Here is a 13,871-nt window from a genome sequence, read left to right as displayed (position 1 = left end):
CAAGAGAAGACTCCACACATGGACATCACCAGATGGTCAACACCGAAATCAGACTGATTATATTCTTTGCAGCCAAAGGTGGAGAAGCTCTATACAGTCAGCAAAAACAAGACCGGGAGCTGACTGGCTCAGATCATGAACTCCTTATTGCCAAATTCAGACTGAAATTGAAGAAAGTAGGAAAAACCGCTAGACCATTCAGGTATGACCTCAATCAAATCCCTTATGATTATACAGTGGAAGTGAGAAATAGATTTAAGGGCCTAGATCTGATAGATAGAGTACCTGATGAACTATGGAATGAGAATCGTGACATTGTACAGGAGACAGGGATCAAGACCATCCCCATGGAAAAGAAATGCAAAAAAGCAAAATGGCTGTCTGGGGAGGCCTTACAAATAGCTGTGAAAAGAAGAGAAGCCAAAAGCAAAGGAGAAAAGGAAAGATATAAGCATCTGAATGCACAGTTCCAGAGACTAGCAAGAAGAGATAAGAAAGCCTTCTTCAGTGATCAATACAAGGAAATAGAGGAAAACGACAGAATGGGAAAGACTAGAGATCTCTTCAGGAAAATCAGAGATACCAAGGGAACATTTCATGCAAAGATGGGCTTGATAAAGGACAGAAATGGTCTGGACCTAACAGAAACAGAAGATATTAAGAAGTGGCAAGAATACACAGAAGAACTGTACAAAAAAGATCTTCACGAACCAGATAATCATGATGGTGTGATCACTAATCTAGAGCCAGACATCCTGGAATGTGAATTCAAGTGGGCCTTAGAAAGCATCACTTACAAACAAGCTAGTGAAGGTGATGGCATTCCAGTTGAGCTATTTCAAATCCTAAAAGATGATGCTGTGAAAGTGCTGCACTCAATATGCCAGCAAATTTGGAAAACTCAGCAGTGGTCACAGGACTGGAAAAGTTCAGTTTTCATTCCAATCCCAAAGAAAAGCAATGCCAAAGAATGCTCAAACTACCGCACAATTGCACTCATCTCACACGCTAGTAAAGTAATGCTCAAAATTTCTCCAAGCCAGGCTTCAGCAATACGTGAACCATGAATTTCCAGATGTTCAAGCTGGTTTTAGAAAAGGCAAAGGAACCAGAGATCAACATCCAATGGATCATCAAAAAAGCAAGGGAGTTCCAGAAAAACATCAATTTCTGCTTTATTGACTATGCCAAAGCCTTTGACTGTGTGGATCACAATAAACTGTGGGAAAATTCTGAAAGACATGGGAATACCAGACCACCTGAACTGCCTCTTGAAAAACCTATATACAGGTCAGGAAGCAACAGTTAGAACTGGACCTGGAACAACAGACTGGTTCCAAATAGGAAAAGGAGTGCATCAAGGCTGTATATCGTCATCCTGCTTATTTAACTTATATGCAGAGTACATCATGAGAAACGTGGGCTAGAAGAAGCACAAGCTGGAATCAAGGTTGCCGGGAGAAATATCAATAACCTCAGATATGCAGATGACACCACCCTTATGGCAGAAAGTGAAGAGGAACTCAAAAGCCTCTTGATGAAAGTGAAAGAGGAGAGTGAAAACGTTGGCTTATAGCTCAACACTCAGAAAACTAAGATCATGGCATCTGGTCCCATCACTTCATGGGAAATAGATGGGGAAACAGTGGAAACAGTGTCAGACTTTGTTTTGGGGGGCTCCCAAATCACTGCAGATGGTGACTGCAGCCATGAAATTAAAAGACACTTACTCCTTGGAAGGAAAGTTATGACCAACCTAGATAGCATATTCAAAAGCAGAAACATTACTTTGCCAACAAAGGCCCGTCTAGTCAAGGCTATGGTTTTTCCTGTGGTCATGTATGGATGTGAGAGTTGGACTGTGAAGAAAGCTGAGCACCGAAGAATTGATGCTTTTGAAGTGTGGTGTTGGAGAAGACTCTTGAGAGTCCCTTGGGCTGCAAGGAGATCCAACCAGTCCATTCTAAAGGAGATTAGCCCTGAGTGTTCTTTGGAAGGAATGATGCTAAAGCTGAAGCTCCAGTACTTTGGCCACCTCATGCGAAGAGTTGACTCATTGAAAAAGACCCTGATGCTGGGAGGGATTGTGGGCAGGAATAGAAGGGGATGACAGAGGATGAGATGGCTGGATGGCATCACCGACTTGAAGGACATGAGTTTGAGTGAACTCCGGGAGTTAGTGATGGACAGAGAGGCCTGGTGTGCTGTGATTCATGGGGTCACAAAGAGTCGGACCCGACTGAGCGGCTGAACTGAACTGAATGGAGCTACTCAGGTTGCACTAGTGGTAAAGAACCTGCCTGTCAATGCAAGAGATGTAAGAGATGCAAGTTTGTCCCCGAGTTGGGAAGATCCCTGGAGGAGGGCACAACTTACCTGGAGAATCCCATGGACAGAGGAGCCTAGTAGGCTACAGTCCATAGGGTCGCACAGAGTCAGATATGACTGAAGCAACTTAGCATGCACATAGCACGCAAGAAAATTTAAAATTTTATCTTTAGAGTTAACTTTAGCTAATATTAAAAATATACTTATTTATAAATATGTTATAATTTACAACAGTAATTTACAAAAATATAATAAGTCCAATTCTAGCATTATCAAAGGATTTTAAGCCTAAGTACTGGAGACTCCCTTTGCCTCTTACAGCAAAGCTTATTGGTTCTAACAAGAATGTATTAAACTGAAAATGTCATTTTGACTAATCATTTTTAAAACTTCAAATATGAAATATTCTTCATAAAAAGCACTACCAAAACTTTTTAGAAGGAGAGTATTTCATAGAAGTGATACACAGTTATACTCACCTCTAACAGGCTTTCTTGTCAGTGTGAAAAATCATGCCAGATTTTCAGTTATGAAAATTCTTATATTCCGAGGACTGAAGACTTCAGATATATGACTTCAATAACAAAAGAATAAGACATACTTGGGATTTTGGCTTTCCAAATATTTGATGCCATAGACTAATCCTCCTGTTTCCTCCAACCCCTGAGAAACCAAATCTGATTCCTTGTCATTTCTAGTTCAGTTCAGTTCAGTCGCTCAGTCGCTCATTCGTGTCTGACTCTCTGCAACCCCATGGACTGCAGCACACCAGGCTTCCCTGTCCATCACCAATTCCCGGAGCTTGCTCAAACTCATGTCCATTGAGTCAGTGATGCCATCCAACCATCTCATCCTTTGTCATCTCCTTCTCCTCCCATCTTCAATCTTTCCCAGCATCAGGGTCTTTTCTAATGACTCAATTCTTCACAACAGGTGGCCAAAGTATTGGAGTTTGAGCTTCAGCATCAGTCCTTCCAATGAATATTCAGGACTGATTTCCTTTAGGATGGACTGGTTGGATCCCCTTGCAGTCCAAGGGACTCTCAAGAGTTCTCCAACACCACAGCTCAAAAGCATCAATTCTTCAGTGCTCAGCTCTCTTTATGGTCCCACTGTCACATCCATACATGACTAATGGAAAAACCATAGTTTTAACTAGATGGACCTTTGTTGGCAAAGTAATGTCTCTGCTTTTTAATATGCTGTCTAGATGGTCATAGCTTCTCTTCCAAGGAGCAAGACTCTTTTAATTTTATGGCTGCAGTCACCATCTGCAGTGATTTTGGAGGACCCCAAAAATGAAGTCTGTCACTGTTTTCATTGTTTCCCCATCTATTTGCCAAGGAGTGATGAGACTAGATGCCATGATCGTAGTTTTCTGAATTTTGAGCTCTAAGCCAACTTTTTCACTCTCCTCTTTCACTTTCATCAAGAGGTTCTTTAGTTCTTCTTTGCTTTCTGCCATAAGGGTGGTGTCATGTGCATATCTGAGGTTATTGATATTTCTCCCGGCAATCTTGATTCCAGCTTGTGCTTCCTTCAGCCCGGCATTTCACATGATGTACTCTGCATGTAAGTTAAATAATCAGGGTGACAATATACAGCCTTGACATACTCCTTTCCCTATTTGGAACCATTCTGATGTTCCACGTCTAGTTATAACTGTTGCTTCTTGACCTGCATACAGATTTCTCAGGGGGCAGGTCAGATGGTCTCATATTACCATCTTTTAAATAATTTTCCAGTTTATTGTGATCCACACAGTCAAAGACTTTGATGTAGTCAATAAAGCAGAAATAGATGTTTGTCTGGAACTCTCTTGCTTTTTCCATGATCCAGCAGATGTTGGCAATTTGATCTCTGGTTCCTCTGCCTTTTCTAAATCCAGTTTGAACATCTGGAAGTTCATGGTTCATGTACTGTTGAAGCCTGGTTTGGAGAATTTTGAGCATTACTTTACTAGCATGTGAGATGAGTTCAATTGTGTGGTAGTTTGCGCATTCTTTGCGCTGCCTTTCTTAGGGATTGGAATGAAAACTGACATTTTCCAGTCTCGTGGCCACTGCTGAGTTTTCCAAATTTGCTGGCATATTGAGTGCAGCACTTTCACAGGATCATCTTTTAGGATTTGAAACAGCTCAACTGGAATTCCATTACCTCCATTAGCTTTGTTCATAGTGATACTTTCTAAGGCCCACTTGACTTTGTATTCCAGGATGTCTGGCTCTAGGTGAGTGATTACACCATCATGGTTACCTGGGTCATGAAGATCTTTTTTGTATAGTTCTTCTGTGTATTCTTGCCACCCGTTCCTAATATCTTCTGCTTTTTTTAGGTCCATATCATTTGTGTCCTTTATTGTACCCATCTTTGCATGAAATATTCCCTTGGTATCACTAATTTTCTTAAAGAGATCTGTCTTTACCATTCTACTGTTTTCCTCTATTTCTTCGCATTGATCACTGAGGAAAGTTTTCTTATCTCTCCTTCCTATTCTGTGAAACTCTGCATTCAGATGGGTATATCTTTCCTTTTCTCCTTTGCCTTTCTCTTTTCTTCAAATCTCATCCCTGGTCATTCCTATGGGCCCCCTAACCTGTCCAAGATGATAATTGATTGAGATTCCCCTATTTGACTCATATGGTAAATAAGCCTCAAAGACACAGAAGAAACAGGTCTCTAACTTCCTTTAAAAATGCCAAGATTAACAGACTTCAGGTAAACCCATGTGGGCAGTGAACACTGCCTTGGGTGAAGCCACAAGCACAGATTGAGAGGCAAGGGGGCCTGGCCCCTGTCTTGTCTCTGTCACACGGTCCCTCTAAGAACCTACTTGTTCATCATTAAAATGAGGGAACTAGACAAGGTCATCTCTATCTTTCTTTTTGTTCTAGAGGTCTAATCCCACCATAGTCATAGGTTCAGTAAATACACCCTCACCCACGCTGAGCAAAACATAATGCAGACCTTAGTCAACGACCTGTCTCACTGGCCACAGGCCCCAAAGCCTCCATACATATGGCCTTCCACTCTTTGGCTTCTTTTTTTTATAAGAAACATAGAGCTTTAAAATTGTGCATTTTTTTCAGACCAGTAGCCCTTTCTGGTAATACTTTTTATGACTCCTAAGGATAAGTGATAGCCCCTTTCATCTAAGGTCCACAGTACCTAGTTTCAGTCCTGGTGACATATACCATCCCACTCAAGTATCAGTGACAACTTCATCATGTAGACAGAGCTGAGGACATTACAGCTATTTTTCAAGGAGATTAAATGGGTTAACAAAAACCATGGAGACATCATGCCTGAAGAGTCACAGTCTTATTTTCTTCTTTTTGTCATAACTTGCTGAGGGATTTTTGTTTTGTTTTGTTTTAGATGGTAAAGTCTATCAGATAGTAATCATTTTGCAGGGTGGAAAAATTGTGTAAGATAATTAGAAACAAGATTCATAATAGAGAGGTGCTTCATGGTTGTTCACTCAAGCAGACAAGTAGCCAATGTAAACTCAATGAAATTGATAAGTTTGTGTCAATAGAAACAGAATTATGTTGATGTAGCTTGACCAGAATTGCTAGTGTGCAAGTTAACCCAGTACTGTTTCCTCAGGAAGATGTATAGTATACACACGTGCATATGTGTACACACATGCGTACTCATTTATATACACAGATATATATGCACACACATAATATATATGTGCATACATTATGTATACATATATTCACATCTACATGTCACGTGAGTGTATGTTCCTCGGTTCTTTGTCTCGTCACAACAGAGATTTGGAGTGTCACAGCTCTCGGGTCTTGGATAGACCGTGTTATAGCTCTCAAGTCTCAAAAGGACCATGTTATAGCTCTTAGACAAATCAGCGTTACAGCTCAGTGTTACAGCTCTATTTTATTTAGATAATAGCAGGAAAATCCAACTCTGAGGCGTGAGGGCACATAGATCCAAAGACGCGAAGAGAAGCGCACCCCAGCGCATGGGAGAGAGAGAGCTGGCTTTGGCTCCTCTTTTTGTTTATCTCTCCCTGGGCCTGTCCTATGTAAACTGGGCCAGCCAGGAGTGCTGTTTGTTTTACCTGAGGTCCTCACTCCGGTCCGGACCTTCCTTTGATCTATTTTTGCGGGCTTTTCTCTTCCTTGTCTTTTAGCCACTGCCACTTTGGACTCCTTTTCCCTGTTCTACCTACCTAACACTCCCCCCTCAAGAGATGGGAGGCCCAATTCTTTGGGAATAGGGGCGTCGAGGTCTTTCTGGCTACTTCCTGCTGAACTGGGAAAGCGAGGGGTATTGGGCCTCCCCCTCTTGCTAGTCTCAAGCCTCAGAGTCCTTATAGCGGTGTCCATCTAAGGGTGTGTGATATTTTCCGTGGTCCGCTGTAGTTTTGTATCTTTGTTGAACTGGCACTGCATGTTGTAGCTTGTTGACCTGGGCAGAGACAAAACAGGTTAGACAATTGACAGTACATGGAACAATCATAAGCATCATCAATATAGCATAACAAGGTCTAGTAGGGGCATTAGCCAAGTTTAAACTCACATCGCCAGGATGGCTCAAGTCCCTCCTTGTTCAGGGGTCAGAAGATCTATCTCCTGTCTGTTTTGGAGTACAGTCTCTGTCAAGCTGTGTTGGCTCTTTAGAGCTATCCTGAGAAATCTTATCCCCAGAAACCAGATTTTGGGGGTGTTCATTAGAATGGCACTCATTGGTAGTCCTGAATAGGTATCTGAGATCTCCCAGGGGCTCACAGGTGTATTGAGTGTCCTCTTCTGTTTTCTCCCATGGCTTGACTCGTGAGTAGTGAATCCAGGAGTCATGTCCTGGTACCTTGACTGCTGTGGGGGTAGAAAAGTATTATAGGGTAGGGGCCCTTCCATGTGGGCTGGAGTTGAGCCTTTGGGGACCCACCTTTTTAGACTTTAATTAGGACTTGAGTCCCTGGAGCATGTAGTGGTGACTCCTTAGAATCTTTTGGGTCCTGGTTTATACCCCACAAGCGTATATCCTGTTGGAATTGCCCAATGGCCATGGTATAAGGCTGGAGGGTCTGAGCCTCTGGCTCTAGGAAGAGGTCATTGACATAAACAAAAGGTCTCCCATATAGCATCTCATAAGGACTAAGACCAAGCTGTTCCTTAGGGGTAATACAGATGCGGAGGAGAGCTATTGCTAAAGCCTCCTTCCACCCCAGGGAGGTCCCCTGGGTTATCTTTTTTATCGATGATTTTAAGAATTGATTGGCTCTTTCTATTTTCCTGAAGATTGAGGCCTCCAGGCACAATGGAGATAATAAGTAATGCCCAATGCTTTCAAGACCCCTTGGGTGACCTTAGAAGTAAATGATGTCCCACTGTCACTTTGTAATGACCTGGGCAGACCAAATCTTGGAATGATTTCATGGAGCAGTTTTTTTTACCACCTCCTCAGCCTTCTCAGTCTGGGTGGGAAAGCCTTCAATCCATCCTGTGAATGTATCTGTCATGACTAATAGGTATTTATACCCTTGAGAAACTGGCATCTGGGTGAAGTCCATCTGCCCGTCCTCTCCTGGGTAGGCCCCACGTCGTTGGATGGGCTGGGCCAGCTGGGGTTTTCGAGCTCCTTGGGCGTTGTTTAATTGGCAAGTGGGACAGGAGACCACCTGTCTTATAGTTGTTTGGAAGCCTGTTCCTCTGAAGGAACTTTCTAGTAATCGTTGGAGGGCCTTTTCTCCTAAATGAGTGGTGGCATGTAAGGAGTTAACCAACTTTCATTGGAGGTTCCCAGGCAGAAAAAGGAGTCTCTCCTTTTGGAACCACCCCAAAAGCCCTCACTCTTAGTTTTAAGAGTCTCACCTTCAGTATATGAAGGAGTTTCTGGCCAATTAGTCTGTGGAACTAAGGTGGCAACCCCTAATAGGCCATGGTTCTGTAATGCTGCTCTCCTAGCGGCCCGACCAGCTGCTTGGTTCCCTCGTGCCACTTCTGTGTCCCCTTTTTGGTGTCCTTTACAGTGGGAGACCAAAACCTCAGTGGGCAGATGGACTGTTTCCAAAAGTCTAAGAATCTGATCACCATATTTGATTGGGGACCCTCGGGTGGTCAAGTGGCCCTTTTCTTTCTAAATAGCAGCATGTGCATGTAGCACCAGAAAGGCATATTTGGAATCAATGTAAATGGCTATTCTTTTTCCTTTTCCAGCTCTAAAGCTCGAGTCAGGGTTATGAGCTCAGCTAATTGGGCTGAAGTACCTGGTGGCAGAGGCTTAGCCTCTATGGTCTCAAAATTGGAGACTACTGCATACCCGGCTCTTCTTTCTCCATCCAAGACAAAGCTGGTTTCATCAGTGTACCAGATTTCCTCAGGCTTGGTCAGAGGATCTTCTGACAATCCCTCTCGGGGTTTTGCCCAGTGGTCCAAGGTTTCTAGACAAGAGTGAAAGGGGAGAGAGCCCTCGGAGGTAGGCAGGAGGGTGGCTGGGTTAAGAACCTCACAAGGGGATGATTTTCCATCAGCATTATTTGATATCTGAGGATTCTTTGTTCAGACATTCATAAATGGCCTCTCCCATTTAGGAGTTGCCTTACTTGGTGGCTGGTAAAAATAGTTTGCCCCCAAAGGAGAGTTTTAAAGCATCTTCTATCATGATTGCAATAGCTGTAAGATTTTGAAGGCAGGGGAGCCAGCCCCAGCTGGTTGGATTGAGCCTCTTGGATAAGTAAGCTACAGGCTGGGGCTCAGATCCCAACCTCTGAGTTAACACTCCCAAGGCTATTCCCTCTCTTTCATGGACATAAAGTTGGAATGCTTTTTCTGGGTCTGGCAACATCAAGGCAGGTGCCTGAGTTAAGGCCTGTTTTAGTGTAGCCTCTGCCTTCTTTTGAGGAGTTCCCCACAACGAGGAGTTCCCTCAATGAGGGATTGAATCATCTCATCCCTTTAAGCGTTCATATAAGGGCTGGGCAATTAGACCATAGTTGGGTATCCAGATTCTACAATACTCAGCCCCAGGAAAGCTCGCAATTGTTTTCGAGTCGTGGGGGAGAGCAACTGGAGGATTCCTTGTACCCGATCAGCGGACAGCCTCCTGGACCGTGTGTAATCTGAACTCCCAGGTAAGTGACCTTTATCTCGACCATCTGTGCCTTAGCACGGGGGACTTTATATCCCCTTTCTGCCAAGAAGTTTAGAACCTGAATTGTATGTTGTTGGGCACTTTTCTCATCTGGAGATCAGATTAGTAGGTCATCTACGTATTGTAATATCTTCCCATTAGGTCCCAGGTCCAGATCTAGGAGATCCCTGCTAAGGGCCTGTCCAAACAGGTGAGGGCTATCTCTGAAGCGCTGAGGTAATACTGTCCCAGTCATCTGTTTGTGTTTTCCTCCTGGGGCCTCCCACTCAAAGGCAAAAAGATATTGGGATTCTTTAGCCAGTGGTATGCAAAAAGATGCATCTTTGAGATCCAAGACTAAACCACTTGGCACTAGGTGGAATTTCTCCCAAGATTACATAGGGATTGGGTACTGTGGGATGGAGGGGGACTACAGCTTCATTTATGATCCAGAGATTTTGAACCATTCGCCAGGTTCTGTCTTTTTTCTTTACTGAGAGGATTGGGATGTTATATGGCAAACTGGTGGGGACTAGTAGCCCACAAGCAAGGAATTTATTTATTAAAGGCTGTAGTCCCTCCCGAGCCCTCTCTTCTGAGGGGATATTGTTCCCAGTTAGGAAACCAAGTGGGATCTCAGAGGACAATGATGACCGGTTCAGCTTGGTGGGCTTGTCCAGGAATCCCCTGGTCCCACACCTGGGGGTTAATTTTGTCTTCCCATAGTTTTTGGTCCCTCTCTATTGAAGGTGTAATGGGTTCTTCAGTAGTAACCAAGAGCTGCAGGGCTCTAGGGGCCGAAAAGCTTCCCATAACAAGGGTGGCCCCCAGTTTAGTGAGTATATCTCTTCCCAATAAGGGAGTAGGACACTCAGGGACCACCAGAAACTGGTGAGAAAATATGTGTGTCCATCCCAGCAACAAAGAAGTGCTCAGGTGAATCTTTTAGTAGTTGCTTTTCCTGTAGCACCCAAAATGGTACAGGTTTGGGAGAAGGCTCCGGAGTAGATCAAGACAGAGTAGGTAGCCCCTGTGTCAACCAAGAAATTCTTGGACCTACCTGCCACATCCAGTTGCACCCTTGGCTCCAGCCCTGTGATGGTTATCTGTGAGAAGCAGGCTGGCTGGAGCAGGCCGCTTCAGTCCTCTTGAACCATCGTGAGGGTAGGCTTGGCACTTGACCTTGAGGCTCTTGGGTCCCAAGGGCAGAGTGCTGCCCAGTGTCCCAGTTGATGGCATTTGTGGCAAGCTATTCTTGGAGACTTGTCAGTTTGGACACTCTTTGACCCAATGCCCCGCCTGTCTACAGATCAGGCATTTGTCTTGTGCCTTGTCCTTCAAGGACTTGGGGTTTGCCATAGGACTTCTCTGGAGGGCGGCCAGCATCTGGGCATGCCTTGTCTGTTTATTTCTCTACCTCTCCTGGGCCTTGGCCTCCTCCTGTTCTGTTATAAAAGGTATTGGTGGCTGTCTGGACCATCTCATCTAAAGAGGCAGCAGGGTCCTGCTGTTGTAGCTGTTGTAACTTAATTCTGATATCTGATGCACATTGGGACAGGAATTTGTCCTTTAAAATCACCTGTCCCTCGTAAGAGTCTAAGTCCAGATTGGTAAACTTTTGGAGGGCCTCTTTTAGCCTTTCCAGAAAGGCAATGGTGTTCTCCTTGGGCTCCTGAGTTATTGTTGAGTCTGGGCACAGTCCCACAGTAACAGGCTTCCTTCTGTTTCCATGGGAGGACTTCCTCAGGGGTGAGTCTTTCTGAAGCTTTCTTACCCAGTACTGTTGCAACCTGAGTTGCCTCCTGGGGCCCCTGGGACTAGCGGATCCCTGAGCAGGTTGAGGCATGACAACCTTTCGAGGACCAGATCCCTAGGCAGGTCAAGGCGAGATGACCTCCTGAGACCCACGGACTGGAGTTTGGGCATCCCCAAAGTCTCCAGCGTGACCAGTACTAGGCAGGGTTAGGGGGTTGGATATTATAGAGTATTTCCCTCCCAAGGCCAGCTATTTTCTGAATATCCCTCCAGAAGATTGTAGAGGCAACCTTGTGGGCCTGGATAGGGCTGAGGAAAAGAGCATGAAACAGGAGGGAAGGGGGGAGGGCACAACCTTTGAAAGAATGACATAGCACAAGAGTATAACGTAAACCAATTAAAACCAGTTGGGTCCAAGATAACAAGTCAAATTCAAGTAAACCTTAATCCCCAGTCTATAAGTGAACAGATACACCCAGACGTGGCAGGACAGCTCCAAGTCACTGTCAAAAGATGGAGGAGTGGGTGGTTCCCCAATGGCTGGGATGATCCTCTCACTCATTAGCATATGAATTCACCCCGCTAGCAAAACCTAGCCAGGCCACATTCCATGGCCCCAGCCCTTGTCCTCTGTAATGGCCCACACCCTCAAGGGTGGGCTTCTCTCCGAATCCTAACAAATCCACCTCTTACTTATCACTTTAACTCTCAATAAATTTTTGCAACGAGACCTCAGAGCCTGAGCTTTATTAAGTACCAGAAGCCATTCTGGGTTTTGGTCAGGCTCAAGTCCCAGGAGAGGGCTGAAGGACAGGAGGAAAAAGCAGTGGGAAAAACGTGCCAAGGAATGCCCTTCATAGCCTGCCGGAAAATTTGCTAAATATCTGACCAGTGCTCAGTTTCATTGGTCTGATCCTTGGCACGACAGAGTAAGGACAGAAGAACCCCCACCGGTTTGTGTAACAGCTACTGGGGCTCAGCAGATAGCGCCTTTGGGACATGCTGAGGAGTAGCCTCTCCAGAGTGCCTCAGTTGTGCCCACTGCCTCCCTCCTATTCGCAGGAGGTTCAAGGAAACAAGAAATGGGAGATTGTAAAGGAATTAAGATTTTGTTAGGCATGTCCCTCCAGCCATAGGAGCGACGACCTCCTACCTTAACCGGAGGTCTTCTGGAATCTGAGACTGAGCCGCGTGAGCTTTCCGCTGAGTTGGTTTTTCACTGTCCCGGTTTCCAGCACGATGGGCCTTCCCCAGCGCGGGGTTTTCTTCTCGTTCCGCTTCTACCGTGGGAGCTTCGCTGAGCTGGGCTCCTGCTGTGCTTGGCCTCTTCCACGCAGAGGTTGTTTCAGCCAGGTTAAACCCGAGTCACGGCACCATAGATGTCATGCAAGTGTATGCTCCTCGGTTTTTGTCTCATCACAACAAAGATTTGGAGTGATGGACATTAAAGCCCCCTCTGTGTGCCACAGCTCTTGGGTCTCGGATAGACTGTGTTATAGCTCTCAGGTCTTGAAAGGACCATGTTAGCTCTTAGACAGATCGGTGTTACAGCTCAGTGTTACAGCTCTATTTTATTTAGATAATAGCAGGAAAATGCATCTCTGAGGCATGAGGGCACGTTGATCCAAAGACGCGAAGAGAAGAGCACCCCACCATGTGCGCAAGCGAGAGCAAGAGTGAGAGTGAGAGCTTTGGCTCCTCTTTTTATATGTTTATCTCTCCCTGGGCCTGTCCTATGTAAACTGGGCCTGTCCAGAGTGTTGTTTGTTTTACCTGAGGTCCTCACTCCGGTGCTCGGACCTTCTTCTGTTCTATTTTCGCGGGCTTTTCCCTTCTTTGTCTTTTAGCCACCACTATTTTGAACTCCTTTTCCCTATTCTGCCTACCTAACATACATATGCTGGTGATGGACAGGGAGGCCTGGCATGCTGCAATTCATGGGGTCGCAAAGAGTCGGACACGACTGAGCGACTGGACTGAACTGAACTGAACATACATATAAACACACATACATATATTTTATCTACACATACATATATTTTATCTACACATGTATACTCATACATGTATAATATATACATATATATTTACACACATACATTTATATATACATACATATACACACATGCATATATATACATGTCCATTATATATATATACACATATATCTATGGAGGACACAAACCCTCTCTATATAAATACTCCATGTACTGAACTAGAGCTTGCAAATATAAATGCCTTCAGGAACCAACTGACCTCTAATCAGTCTAGTGGGCACTTATGAAACAATGGGAAGTGAGGACCATGGTGAACTGGACACCGCTGGTCGTTATGCCCTCCAGGCCATTGTTGCTGTAGGAGAACGCAGTCCTGGTCTTTCCAGATCTTCCCATTTTCCAGAGAAACTGGATTCTTCTATGAAATCTCCTGATTTTAAATGTGGGGAAATATTTCAATTTTTTATGCTATACAAGAAAAGGAAAAAAGCATACAAACACAGCACTAGTCACACCCATAGGGCAGATCAGGCCACCATGATGTATATAGCTTGGCATATCTATCATGACGTGATATGTAGCTTCTATTGAATTCCAGTGTTAACACAACAAAGTATTTGGCTTGTTAGCCCGGAGGTCCCAGGATAGTAGAACCAAAACCAAGTTCTAAGGAATGAGAACCAGGTGAAA

Source organism: Capra hircus, chromosome 23 (genome assembly GCF_001704415.2).
Source record: "Capra hircus breed San Clemente chromosome 23, ASM170441v1, whole genome shotgun sequence".
Taxonomy (NCBI): domain Eukaryota; kingdom Metazoa; phylum Chordata; class Mammalia; order Artiodactyla; family Bovidae; genus Capra; species Capra hircus.
Note: the sequence above shows the minus strand (reverse complement) of the source record.